A 13,125-nucleotide genomic window follows, 5' to 3' on the forward strand; every position below is an offset into this window, starting at 1 on the left:
CCATTAAGTCCTCGAATAAAAGTGTCAAGGGCTTTGTCACGATATGTTCGTGTAAGTAAATGCATGGACTCAGCACTGACTTCCATGCAACCAAGTTTATTAAGAATAAGAAGTAGGTAGGAATATACCCTTTGGTAGAATTCCTGAATGGTATAGCTACCCACAACTAATGATGTCAATTGGTACTCTAAGGTACCTATGTCCCTTTTATCCGCGTAATGGAGAGTAAGACATTTTGAAATAGCCTTCCACTCCAAAGGTGTGTTATATGATTCAAGAGCAATGTCTGCGTTGTCCACGATTTTGTTTTTTATAACGTTAAGAATACCATAGTATTTTGGCGATCCTCTTTGAGGTTCGTATATTTCTAGTATTCGGTCTACGCTCTTCTTCCATGAAATGAATTCACCTGGATTCCCGGAAAATTCGCGAAGGCATCTTACCATATCGGGGATTTTGTCTAGTTCGCTAATGTTGTTTGTTAATGTGGGGTCTATGATGACGTCCGTTGTGTTTGAAAAGTTTGCATTCGGATTAAGGGCGGCCTGAACTAGGTTCCGTCCCACTTGTCTTAAAATATTTGTTTGTCAATTGTTCTAGATTCATTTCGTTAGGATTAGGAATAGGATGGGATGGTTGGGTATTGCCTGCAGTAGGTGCGTTCAGCACACAAGGTCTTATGGGATTGGTTGGCATATTTTGTTAGATATTTGCAATGATTTTATTTTATTTTGGTTAGGTGTCCTTATACTCTGGAGGGTCCCTTTAGTGGTGAATCGCAGAGTTGGACTCTAGTTATTTAGAACCGGAGGGTCCCCCGTTAGGTGGTGAGTCGCGGTTCTTTTTTTATTCTTGTAAGTTATTGGCTGTACGAGCCTTTTTATACTCTCGCAACATGTTGCTACAGAGTATAATAGTTTTGTTTACCTAACGGTTGTTTGTATTACCTAAAACAAATCGAGTTAGATATAGGGTTATGTATATATAAATGATCAGGATGAAGAGACGAGTTGAAATGCGGGTGACTGTCTGTCCGTCCGTCCGTCCGTGCAAGCTCTAACTTGAGTAAAAATTGAGATATCTTTATGAAACTTGGTACACATGTTTCTTGGTACAGTAAGACGGTTGGTATTGCAGATGGGCGTAATCGGACCACTGCCACGCCCACAAAACGCCATTAATCAAAAACAAATAAATTGCCATAACTAAGCTCCACAATAAGATACAAGACTGTTATTTGGTGCACAGGATCACATTAGGGAGGGGCATCTGCAGTTAAAAACTTTTTTTAAGTGGGCGTGGTCCCGTCCCTAATAGGTTTAATGTGCATATCTCCTCAACTACTAAAGCTATAATAACAAAATTCACTGCAAGCAAACGTTTTTAGCACCTCTATTATCGGTGTGAAAATAGTTGAAATCGGGTGACAACCCCGCCCATTCCCCATGTAACGGTACTGTTAAAAACTACTAAAAGCACGATAAATCAAGCACTAAACACGCCAGAGACATTAAATTTTATCTTTGGGATGGTATGAGATGACTTTATAGGAACCGCGTTCAAAATTAGACAGTGGGCGTGGCACAGCCCACTTTTAGGTGAAAACCCATATCTTGAGATCTGCTTAACCGATTTCAACCAAATTCGTTGTATAACGTTGTATAGTGCGAAAATGGGCGAAATCGACCTACAACCACGCCTATTTCCCATATAACACCATTTTCAATTCCATTTGATTCTTTCACTTTCCACTATGCAAATCAGGCAACAATCACTGCATCGGAATAAAACTTTGCGTGAATAATGCGACTAAAGTATGCCACCTTGTGGCCAAAAATTGTCTAAATCGAACGAAGACTGTTCAAGCCCCTAAGTACTAAATATGTGGACCCCAGTGCCTATAGTTGACCTTCTACCGAAAATATCAGTCAATCCACAAAGAAATCTCAAACGAGTATACTATTTGACTTTGCGAGAGTATAAAATGTTTGGTTACATCCGAACTTAGCCCTTCCTTACTTGTTTTTATTTTGATTTGTAATTTATAATTCTCTGGAGGGTCCCTTGGGTGGTAAATCGCGGAGAATTTTATTTTTATAAGCTGGCGGGTCCCCCCGAAGGTGGTGAATCGCAGCTTCTATTTTTATTTTTTTTTTATTGGCTGTACGAGCCTATTATTATTTATATGTATTTTTTAGGGTTAGTAAATATACAAGTTTTAAATTTTAATTTAATTAATAGTAATTCGCAAAACAGAATACATTTTAAATTCTTAAAATTTTTCTTTAAATATTTTTTCCTTTTCAGTTTCCTTCTTCCGTTTTTTTTATTTAAATGCTTAGAAAATTTCAACAGAATACTTTTTAAATTCTTAACTTTTTTCTTTAAATATTTTTCTTTTTCAGTTTCTTTCTTACTTTGTTTTATTTAAATGCTTGGAAAATTTTAACAGAATCCTTTTTAATATCTTAAGATTTTTCCTTTAAATATTATATTTAATCTTTTCCAGTTTTTCTCTTACTTTGTTTTATTTAAATGCTTAGAAAATTTCTTAATATTAGGTGCTTACTTATTACTAGCCTCCTGGCGCATGGGGTGTCCTCCCGTTTGTGTCTTTACTACTAAGGCTCCCTCGTTGCGCATGTATAGAGGGTGCGTTTTCTTCCTACTGGATCCTAACGCGTGGTTGACGAACCAGCTCGTTTGGTCCGGGTGCCTTGGTGTCTTTATTTCTCGGCCGTCCTACCACGGGCGATTTTAATGTTGAATCTTCTTCAGCCGTCCTTCCACGGGTGATTTTTATGTTGAATTTTCCTCGGTCGTCCTTCCACGGGCGATTCGGATATTATCACAACACGATTCTAACACCGCACTTAGATGCAAACTTCAGCTGGTCCCTGCTCGGGCTCCAGTTAAGTTTTTTATTTATTAAATTGTTTTTTAAAAATAGCGGGCTCGCGTCCGCGGTCTTTATTATTTTGATGTTATTTTAAGACTAAATATAATTAATTTCTTAACTCTAAATTAAACCTAAGTCCGTATCGGGTCAAGTTGCCTAAAGTTACGGCGTCAGCAGTCGATCGGACGCGCGTGTGGAGTCGTCAACTTAATATCGCTGATGCAGCATCAGCAATTGGTCGGTTTCGGTTCAAGTTACTGACCGATGGTGAGAATTGGCTGACCGTGTGAACTCCTGTGTTAACTTACATATTTACATAGATATGTTGCATGTAGACAAATTAACAAATATAAAGGGTACTTTCATATTTGTTTACATGCACACATAATTATACATATACATGTATATCTATAAGAATATTTGCGACCGCTTGGTCCTTTCTTATGGGGTTATGTCACGCTAGAAATGCACAAAATCAAATACAGAAATCTGACTGAACTGAAGCAGTCCATTAAATAATAACTGAGGCAATCTCGATTTCAACCCTTCAGCCCGGTTTTTAGGTGTCGCATATGCGTGGCTGAGCGTGGAGGTCATTTCTTTTACAATAAGAAAAAATAAATGTAATGCATTGATTAAAACGAATATTGATTATTAAGAATATTACGGTTTAGTTTTGTAGTACGATTCGTGAGCCACTCTGTATATGCAGAATATCTTAAAATTATATGCAAAGTCGTTTGCGTATTGTACGGATCTGTAAGCGTACATTTCTTTACATTGAAATTAGGATTACTTTTTTCATTTAACACTAAAAATGCTTAATTCTGCTATTTTGCGCTCCGCAGGGGTAAATCCGCTTATAATTTCTTGTGGTGAAATCCTGTAATGTTGGCGAGTAACCCTCCGTCAAGAGGAATATTTTGACAATCGGCACACAATGAATCTTCTCTAAGGCACAGAACGCAGACTTAATGCTGCCTATGTTTACTTGTTCTTACACTTTAATCCCGATATCACAAAAATTAAAATAGAAATATACATTTTTGTGTTTGCATTTTGAACTTAAAAATATAAAGAAGAAATACATACAGAAAATTTGAACTGAATTGCCTATTTACATTGTGTTTTTACTTCACTTAAAAAAATGTGTCGGGTGAACGCAGACTTAATTGGCTATGTGTACGTTCTCTGCTCATTACCTTTCAGAACAGACGTAAACGCAGAAATCAGGACAGTTACGGACAGTCCTATCTGGAGTAAGCATAACTCTTACCTAATAATAAATTCGTTAATCAAGAAATAGAAAAATTGTTAAAACAAAATATTGTAAGGAAAAGCAAGAGTCTTTATAATTCCCCTATATGGGTGGTTCCAAAGAAAGGAATCAATGAAAACGGTATTCCCAAAATGAGAATGGTAATCGATTACAAGAAGTTAAATGAAAAAACGATAGCGGACAAATATCCCATACCAGATTGTAATGTAATATTGTCAAACTTGGGAAAGCAAAAGTTTTCTCCACAATCGACTTGGAGTCTGGATTCCATCAAATATTGATGAAACCAGAAGATATTGAAAAGACACCGATTTCCGTAAACAATGGCAAATACGAGTATATTCGGATGCCTTTTGGTTTGCGTAACACTCCTTCGATATTTCAACGAGCTATGGATATCTTTCGCCAATACGTTGGAAAATTTTGTCACATCTATATAGACGAAATCAGAATTTTTCGAGTCAAATATAGAACTTTTGGGATAGCAGATAGCTTATAATGTTATTAAAATGGATGAAAAGAAAATCGAGACAATAAAAAATTATCCTGTACCAAGGACACTAAGACAACTAAGAAGTTTCTTAGGAATGACAGATTATTATAGGAAGTTTGTAACAAAGCCATTAACAAAGTATTTAGCAAGAGAAAACGGAAGGGTTTTTCAAAATCAGTCGAAAAAAGTTGTCATCGAATTAGATGAAGAAGCATTAAACGCCGTAAGCAAACTTAAGAATGAATTAATTCAACAAGTGCAATTGTCCCAACCAGATTTTAGTAAGAAATTTATACTAACCTTAGACGCATTAAATGAAGCGATCGGAGCCATCCTTTCGCAGAATAATAAACCAATTACGTTTATTTCAAAAACTCTTAATGCTACTGAAGACAATTATGCGATCAATGATAAGGAATTGTACGCAATTGTTTGGGCCTTAAAGTGTCTACGAACTTACTTGTTCGAAGTAGCTGACCTAGAAATACATACGGACCATCAGCCTCTAACTTTCGCGGTATCGGCGAGAAATCCGAATTCCAAAATGAAAAGATGGCACGCCTTGATAGAGGAATATGCACCCAAGATTATATATAAACCAGGAAACACCAATCATGTAGCAGACGCCCTCTCTAGACAATTTTTGAACAAGGAAACGACGACTTAACAGATACAGCACATTCACTAGAAAGCGTAGATATTTTTCACATTAAAACACAAATAAAAATAAATATGACAGACACCCAATTCCCCAATACCCAAATTCCAAACAAGGAGGGAGAACATATTCATATTGAAATATTTTTTGCGCTAAACTTAAAATTCTTAACACTAATAGATGCGTACTCCAAATTTTTAGTAATTAAACATATCGACGATTAAACTAAATTACAGGATAAAGTATTAGAAGCAATACAATGTTTCCCAGAAGTAAAAAGAATAACTTGTGATTATGAACCGGAATTTAGCTCAGCACAATTCAAATATTTTGCAGAGCGATTGAAAATACAAACTAAATATTGCAAAAATAAACATTCAACAACTAATGGACAAATAGAAAGAGTACACTCTACAATAATAGAAATATCAAGATGCATCAGGGATGAATTTGAAATAGTGAACGATTTAGAAGTAATAATTAGGGCTGTCCAATTTATATAATCAAATAATACACTCGGTAACAGGTAAAAAACCTTTCGAAGTTCTTTATAATAAAGTTAATCATGATGATTTGCCAAATAAGCTAAAATACACACAAATGATTACATTGACTAATAGAAATAAAAACAGACAAATACGGAATAAACAAGTGGTCCAAGAAAATTTAGGTAATAAAATAATAATCAAAAATATGAACAGTTTAATACATAAAGATAACATCAAATCCTGAAATCTTTTATGTTCAACATGTTACCCCTCATCGTAATTTGCATGACAATGCTATTACAGCGCAAATTGAAATTGGAAACCTTAATCACGGAAATGGATATTCACTTCTGAAGCTAGATAAAATAAAATTTGTCGAACGATACGATAGAATTACTATTTTATTAACACAACACTGTATGAACAACAAGTTGACGACTTAGAAGCACTAGTACTTAAGGAAAAGGAACGTAATCTAGTTATGATCGCTAAAATAAAGCAACTTCGAACTCAGATAGGCACACTTACGAAACCGACCTCTGCTATAGCGGTTCCTTGGGTGGGACACTTTCACCGAGAGGGACGAAATCGTCCCCGGTTAAGGGTAAGAAGGGCAATCCAGGGGGTGCCCACTGGGGGGGTAAGCTAGGCGGGGTCGGCAGGAGTCTGCCGCCGATAACCTTGGGTAGGGCGGATGTGCGAGGCGGAATCGCCAGCACTAGCAGAGGAACCTCTGCTAAATTCATGGGGTTCACGGGGTCCTCGGCGAACGCTAAGGACCCGGTGGGGAAGCGCGTGACTGCATCTAAAAAGCTGAAGTCTGATCGTCGATTGGCTGCCAAGATTTTAGAGCGCTACGGTGGCAAGCAGGCTGATCAGAAATCTGACCAGCATGCTAGCACACTTGAATGGGCCAAAAGGGTGCTGAGCGACGTGGGCGACGGGAAAGTGGGGCCGAGCGAGTCCCACAAATCGATGAAGCGGCAGAGATCGCAGGAGGGGAAATCCTCCCTCGGCAAAAAACCGATGTTTAGCGAAATCGCTAAACTTGCAAGCTCAGTGGAGCTTGGTGTGTACGACCGAAGTAGGGGAGATGGAGCCATCTGCGGCCTCGGGCTCGGGTCTGGCTTCCGGCCGAACCTTCTACCTCGGCCGTAATTGAAGAGATGTTGCGGTACTACAATCCATCTAGGAGTCTAGGAAGGGACGAAGCCGACGTTGTCCTTATCCACCTGCTGGAGCCACCTCCGTACCTGCTGAGAAGGGCTCTGGCAGAGACCAGGCGCAAAGGAGCCGCCGTCTTAATAGGCTCGGATGCCAATTCAAAGCACACCGTCTGGGGGAGCTCGGACACAAACGCTAGAGGTTAATCTCTTTTTGATTTTATTTGTGATGTAGACTTTTTTATCTGCAAAAGTGGAAACTGCCCTACTTTGCGACAGCTAGCAGGGCGGAAGTCCTTGACGTCACGCTAGTCTCTAGGGAAATTGCTCCCTTGATCTCGAAATGGAGAGTTCTAGACGTCCACTCCTTTCCTGATCATAAATATATTGGGTTCAGCTTGGACGCCTCGCGCCCGTAGCACAGAACCTACAGAAACTTCAGGAATACCCATTGGGTCCTGTATTGCAGGAAGCTTCGATGAGCTCTTCCAACCGCGCCTTACAGGGATTCGATCCTATCTGCGGACGCGATTAAGGCGCTCGTCGAGGTTTTCAGCTCTGTTAGTAGAACTACTCTTGAAAGCTCCTGTCCTCTAAAAACTCAGAAAAGTAAAGGCAAACCCCCTTGGTGGAGTAGAAGACTCTTCAATAAAGCCCTTAAAAGTGGCTGTAGTGACGTTGTACAAGGCCGGACTGGCCATTTACAAGTCCGAGTTGAAGAAAACCAAGAGGGCTTCGTAGAGAGCCTTCTGCGGCAGCGTAAAGGGTTGCCACGAGTCCTCAAGGTTTAGATGCACTCTTGCAAAAAATTCTACTCCAGTGGGGTATCTAAGAAATGTAGATAGCTTGTGGACTACGAGTAGCGAGGAGTCGCTGAAGCTACTCCTAGATGCTCATTTTCGGCTGAATCGCTCTACTGAAGAACTGCCACTGGGGAAGCTTCAGGAAGGCTGTACAGCCTTCTTGGACCTTCTAGATGAGCGTCACCTTACCTGGGCGCTGAAATCATTCAAGCCCTTCAAGTCCCCGGATCCTGATGGCATCATACCGGCGCAACTTCAGCGTACGGTTAAGGTGTCATGTAGCTGGCTGGCCCCCATCTACGCTGTGTTAGATTGGGCCTGTTTCTGTTGAAAACGTCGGAGAGACTTATGAATCTGTACATTAGGTGCAGAATACCGAGGGGTATACTGTTACGGGCGCAGCATACCTATATCAAAGATAGGTCGGTCGACAATGCTTTGCATGATGTAGTGTCATGGCTGGAGATAGCGCTGTTGCACAAGGAATTTGCAGTGGGCACCTTTCTCGACATCGAGGGGCCTTCAATAACGTGCGGGCAGAGGCAGTGGTTAAATCCCTCGAAAAGTTTGAGGGGGAATCGAACCTTAAACACCTCATTTCTAGTCTTCTTTGCGACAGAACTTTCGTAACGGAGTGGGGTAGTGCCAAGTCAACCAAAAAGGTTAATAGGGGACCTCCGCAGGAAGAAGTACTGTCCCCACTGCTCTGGATCTTGGTGGTAAACGACCTACTTATAGAACTCGAGGAGCAAGGCTGTCGGGTGATAGCCTATGCTGATGATGTGGTTCTTATAGTTAAAGGAAAATTCCTGAATACTGTCTATGAGCTCACCGACGGGTACCTAAACGTGGTATCCAAATGGGCAAGTAGAAGCGGCCTAGCCGTCAACCCAAGTAAAACCAAAATGGTTTTGTTTACTAGGAGGTATAATACCCCAAACGTGCCTCTCCCCTATTTCGGGGGTTCACGTCTTCAACCTGTTGATAAGGTGAAATACCTACGGCTTATCCTTGATAGAAAGCTTTCTTGGAGGCCGAACATTGAGGAGAGTCAAGAAGGCATCTCTCACCAAAGGTGGTGCTCTGGCTCTACGAAACCGTAGTCAAGCCAATATTGTTCTATGGTGTGTTCGTCTGGTGGAGGGCGCTCGAAAAGACTACCCTGGCTAAAAAGCTTGAGCGAGTCCAAAGAGCGGCGCTCATCGGAATCTCCGGTGCACTGCGAACCACACCAACTATAGCTCTCAACGCTATATTAAATGTACCATCTGTGGACACTGCCGGTAGGTGCATTGCTGCGAGGTGTGCTATTAGGCTCAGGGAAGCTGGGCTTTTGAGGAGGTCCGAACAAGGACACGCCACAATTTTCTTCTCCTTCAGCTGCATTCCTGAAAATTTTTTCATCACTGCGTCACAGCGGTGAGCTTTTTCACGGATGGGTCGAAGCTAGGAGGGAAAGTTGGAGGGGGGTTTTCTGTGCTCTCCGTCAATCTTTGCTTCAGGCTACCGGACCACTGTAGCGTTTTTCAGGCGGAAGTGGCCGCGATCAAGGTGACGGTAGAAGTACTGCTACGAAGTGCAGCTTCGTTTAGAGAGGTGAGCATTCACTCCGACAGAAGAGCGGCAATACAAGCCCTGAGGGCGCCAACGGTACATTCAAAGCTAGTCAAGGAGTCCACACTAGAATTAGTCACAGCGTAATCGCTGGAAATTGCAAGGCCAATGAGCTGGCCAGGGGGAGACCCTTGCCCCGCTCACATCGGAATGGGATCGAGTTGGTTCTCCACTAACGTCTTGCATTCTGGCTCTGGACCATTGGACCTCGCATGCGCTCAGCAGACGCGATCCTTCCGGCCGAGAGTGGATCGCAGGAGGTCGAGGGATCTTCTCGCCTTGAACAAAGTTCACCTCGACGCCATGGTAGAAGTTCTCACTGGGCACTGTCCAATGGGAACTCATGCGGTGCGGCTTAGAATACTACCCGATGGTAGTTGTCAAAGCCGTATGGAGGAGGGTGAAGTGGAAACATCCCGGCACTTTCTTCTCCACTGTCCGGCTTTTGCTAGGTTGAGATTGAAACATCTCGGCAATCACACTTTTGGCGGACCAGAAGATTTGGCCGAAACAGATATTGGCCGTCTCAACAAGTTTGTCATAGGCACAAAGCGCTTTGTCGACATGTAAGGGTCTATTGATCCCGCTCATAGGAGTTTTGGTTACCACAACGGGCCGGCGTTTAAGTTGTCCAAGTGTGATCCTTCTTAGGATCGACCCTCTAACCTAAACCTAAACCTAGCAGTAAACAGAGTAAACACACATAATGCAATAAAGCAAATCAACCTCCAGAAGAATATTAATGAGAAATTTAATTACGAAATTCAAACCATTACTGCAAACCTAAACCAACATTATAAAGAATTATTTCAAAATATTATTAAAGTCAATACAGATTTGGATAATTTATTAAAAGAATAGTGGACTAATAGAAAATCTAATGTACATTGAGACTGATATTATTAGAATCAAAGAAATATTAATGACAAACCAAAATAATCTTTTAAGTAGAGATATAATAACGGATGAAGATAGTTTGAATAGTTTGAAGATGTAATACTAGTTAAGATTCCATGTTTTACTAAAGAAACATATCAATTAATCTATATTCAACCTATACCCAACGTTAATCGAACAGAAATTTATACACATGAAAATAAAATCTTATCGCTAAATGATGTTACATTTAAGGAGACCTCCATTAAAGAAGGAGTTAAAAGTATATAAAGACGGGTGTGTTGAAAATTTATTTAAGAATAAGATGCACTGCAATTATAGGATTAATAACCAATCAAATGTAAATGAAATGAATACAAACCATGTTTATGTAATTATTGCAAGGAATCAAACCATTTACCATAACTGTAGTTCCAATAACTTTACCATTAATGGAAATTATCTAATACGATTTGAAGATTGCAATATTGAAATCGATAAGGTCGCCTATAAACACCGTAATCCTCTCACAATACAAATTTTACCAAATTCAATCAAATAAATTAATGTAACTATGATGAAAAAACTAAGCATGGAAAAGATCAATTTTAGAAATATTGAAAATATTCAACAAATTACAGAACTCAGATATAAAGTCATAAAAGACAATGTAATGAATTACAGTTTATTAGCAATTATAAGTTTAATAATAATAATACTAATTATGCACAAATATCGCAAAATAGAAAACCCATGTTAAAATTAATGTCGAACAAATTCAAATACCAGCGATGACCATTTATCAAATGATGGAAATAATCAATTACTATTCTTCTTTGAATCGGGACGATTCATTTAACAAATACGGAATGCAACTTTTTTGCATTAAATTCTGTTTCCCACTAAAATAGCTGACACATTAGAGAAACACCTGCATTTTGTTTACAAAAAGGTCACGTAGTCATCCGCAGCAGCATCTTTGGCGACAGCAGCAATCAACAGCGTAGGTTAAGTTAAAAATATATGTGTAAAATAAAATCAGACTCAATTTGGAGTTCACCGAAACGGTTAAGTGCATTTTAATTCGTTAACGACGGTTAAGTGCATTATAAATTAATTTGGCATTAAGAATTTCACGCTTAGTCAAACTTTGGTGCGGTTGCGGTTTTTCGTCGTCCTTCGCGTGGATCGTCTTAAGGCCTAGTACGACGACATTTAAATTCACCAGCCTAAAATTCAACGGTGCGTTTTGAAGGTTCCGTATCACTTCTACCTATCCTCCTTATCACTTCTACCAATTTTTCATAAATTTCTTTTACTTTTAAACCTTTTAAAACAAAGAATCTAATCACTTCGTGATGTTCAAATATTTTCCATATTAAAAAAATACTCTGACACTCAACTTTAAATGGCTTGTAAGCAAAGAATTAGCTGACAGAATGACTTTTAACTTTGCACGTGTTCTGCGGACAGATGTACCAACTTGAAAAAAAAACAATTTGGAGCTAGTAGCGCTATACATACCTTGGTGAGATTGCTGAGGTGCGGGAATGACCTAGGCGAAGTGTGTTGGGAAATTGTGTCTTTAGCGGTAGTCGTACGGCGATTATCTGATCGAATAGTTGTGCCTTTGTAAAAGACTTCACAATACTGATCTTCTGGGGTTGTAATTAAAACTTTGTGATCTAACTCCAAAATTTCTTTAATTGTAAATTAAGGTATTCGTTTGAAATTTAATCAACTTAAGTTGTTAATATGGAAACTGTTCATATAATTTTTCTACTTAGTATCCAACCGAAAATAGTATTTTGAGCAAGAAGGGTGTTTGAAATTTTTTTAACACCTTTAATTATGATTTGCGGTATTAGGTTGTTGTTGCAGTTAGAATCTGCTAGCTTTAGGGGTGAAACCTTTTGACAATGCTTGCTATTTATGTGATAACTTGGAGGGAAATTTAGGAAATAGGGTAGATTTTGTTAGAGTTTGGAACTACTCTTCCGCCTATTCCTGTTCGTTGGTCCTTGGTTTGTTAAAGCCCTAAGTTTAAATAGTTTTTTTCGTGCTGAGACGACTGCTATGGGTAGTAATACATTACCTTGAATTTCGCTGCCTAGCGTTTGAGTTTTTATTGAGTGTCGCTGTTGGGGGTGAGCTGGAAAAATTGTTAGAGAATTATGTCGTTTATGACAATCTGTAATATTTAATTTTTTGTACATGGTTCGCATGTACGGACCGGATTTTGGAGAAAGCTTCTGTTTGGTTGTTGATTTTTACTCTGACTTGTCTACCCTTTCTGCAATTTCGTATTGGATAGTTAGAAAGTTTTTTTTTGTTGCCAGATGAGAGTGATTACTCTCGCGACGGTGCATAAATATATTTACCAGTATTGGGTCCCCGTTGTCTGTGGGAATATTTTGTGTCGATAGAACCGACAAACAATTAGAAACAGCGGATTATAGTTTTATAAATTCCTCACTTGTTTCTTTTTGAATTTTATTTATGTTCATTAGTATATTGTTACTGGTTACTTGCTTATAGACCAAAATTCTTTAATTTTCAGGTCTAGATTTTTAGAGCTTCTCAAGCCATATCGTCATTTAGTGCGAACTGTTTTACTATTACGCAAAAAAAACCAAAGTAAAAACTCAAAAGACCTGTTTTTAATGCCAATATTTCACCATCATTATATTCAGTACGATTATAAGTGAAAATGTCCTCTTTGCTTTGACATTACTAATTTAAAAAAAAAACATATATGTACAATTTTCTTTAAAAATATTTAAATAAACAAAACAAACACTACTGTTTTTGTATTGTGAGGTTTGCTTTCAGATGAATTTATGTCAGCAACC

The sequence above is a fragment of the Bactrocera oleae genome, chromosome 3, assembly GCF_042242935.1.
Source record: "Bactrocera oleae isolate idBacOlea1 chromosome 3, idBacOlea1, whole genome shotgun sequence".
Taxonomy (NCBI): Eukaryota; Metazoa; Arthropoda; class Insecta; order Diptera; family Tephritidae; genus Bactrocera; species Bactrocera oleae.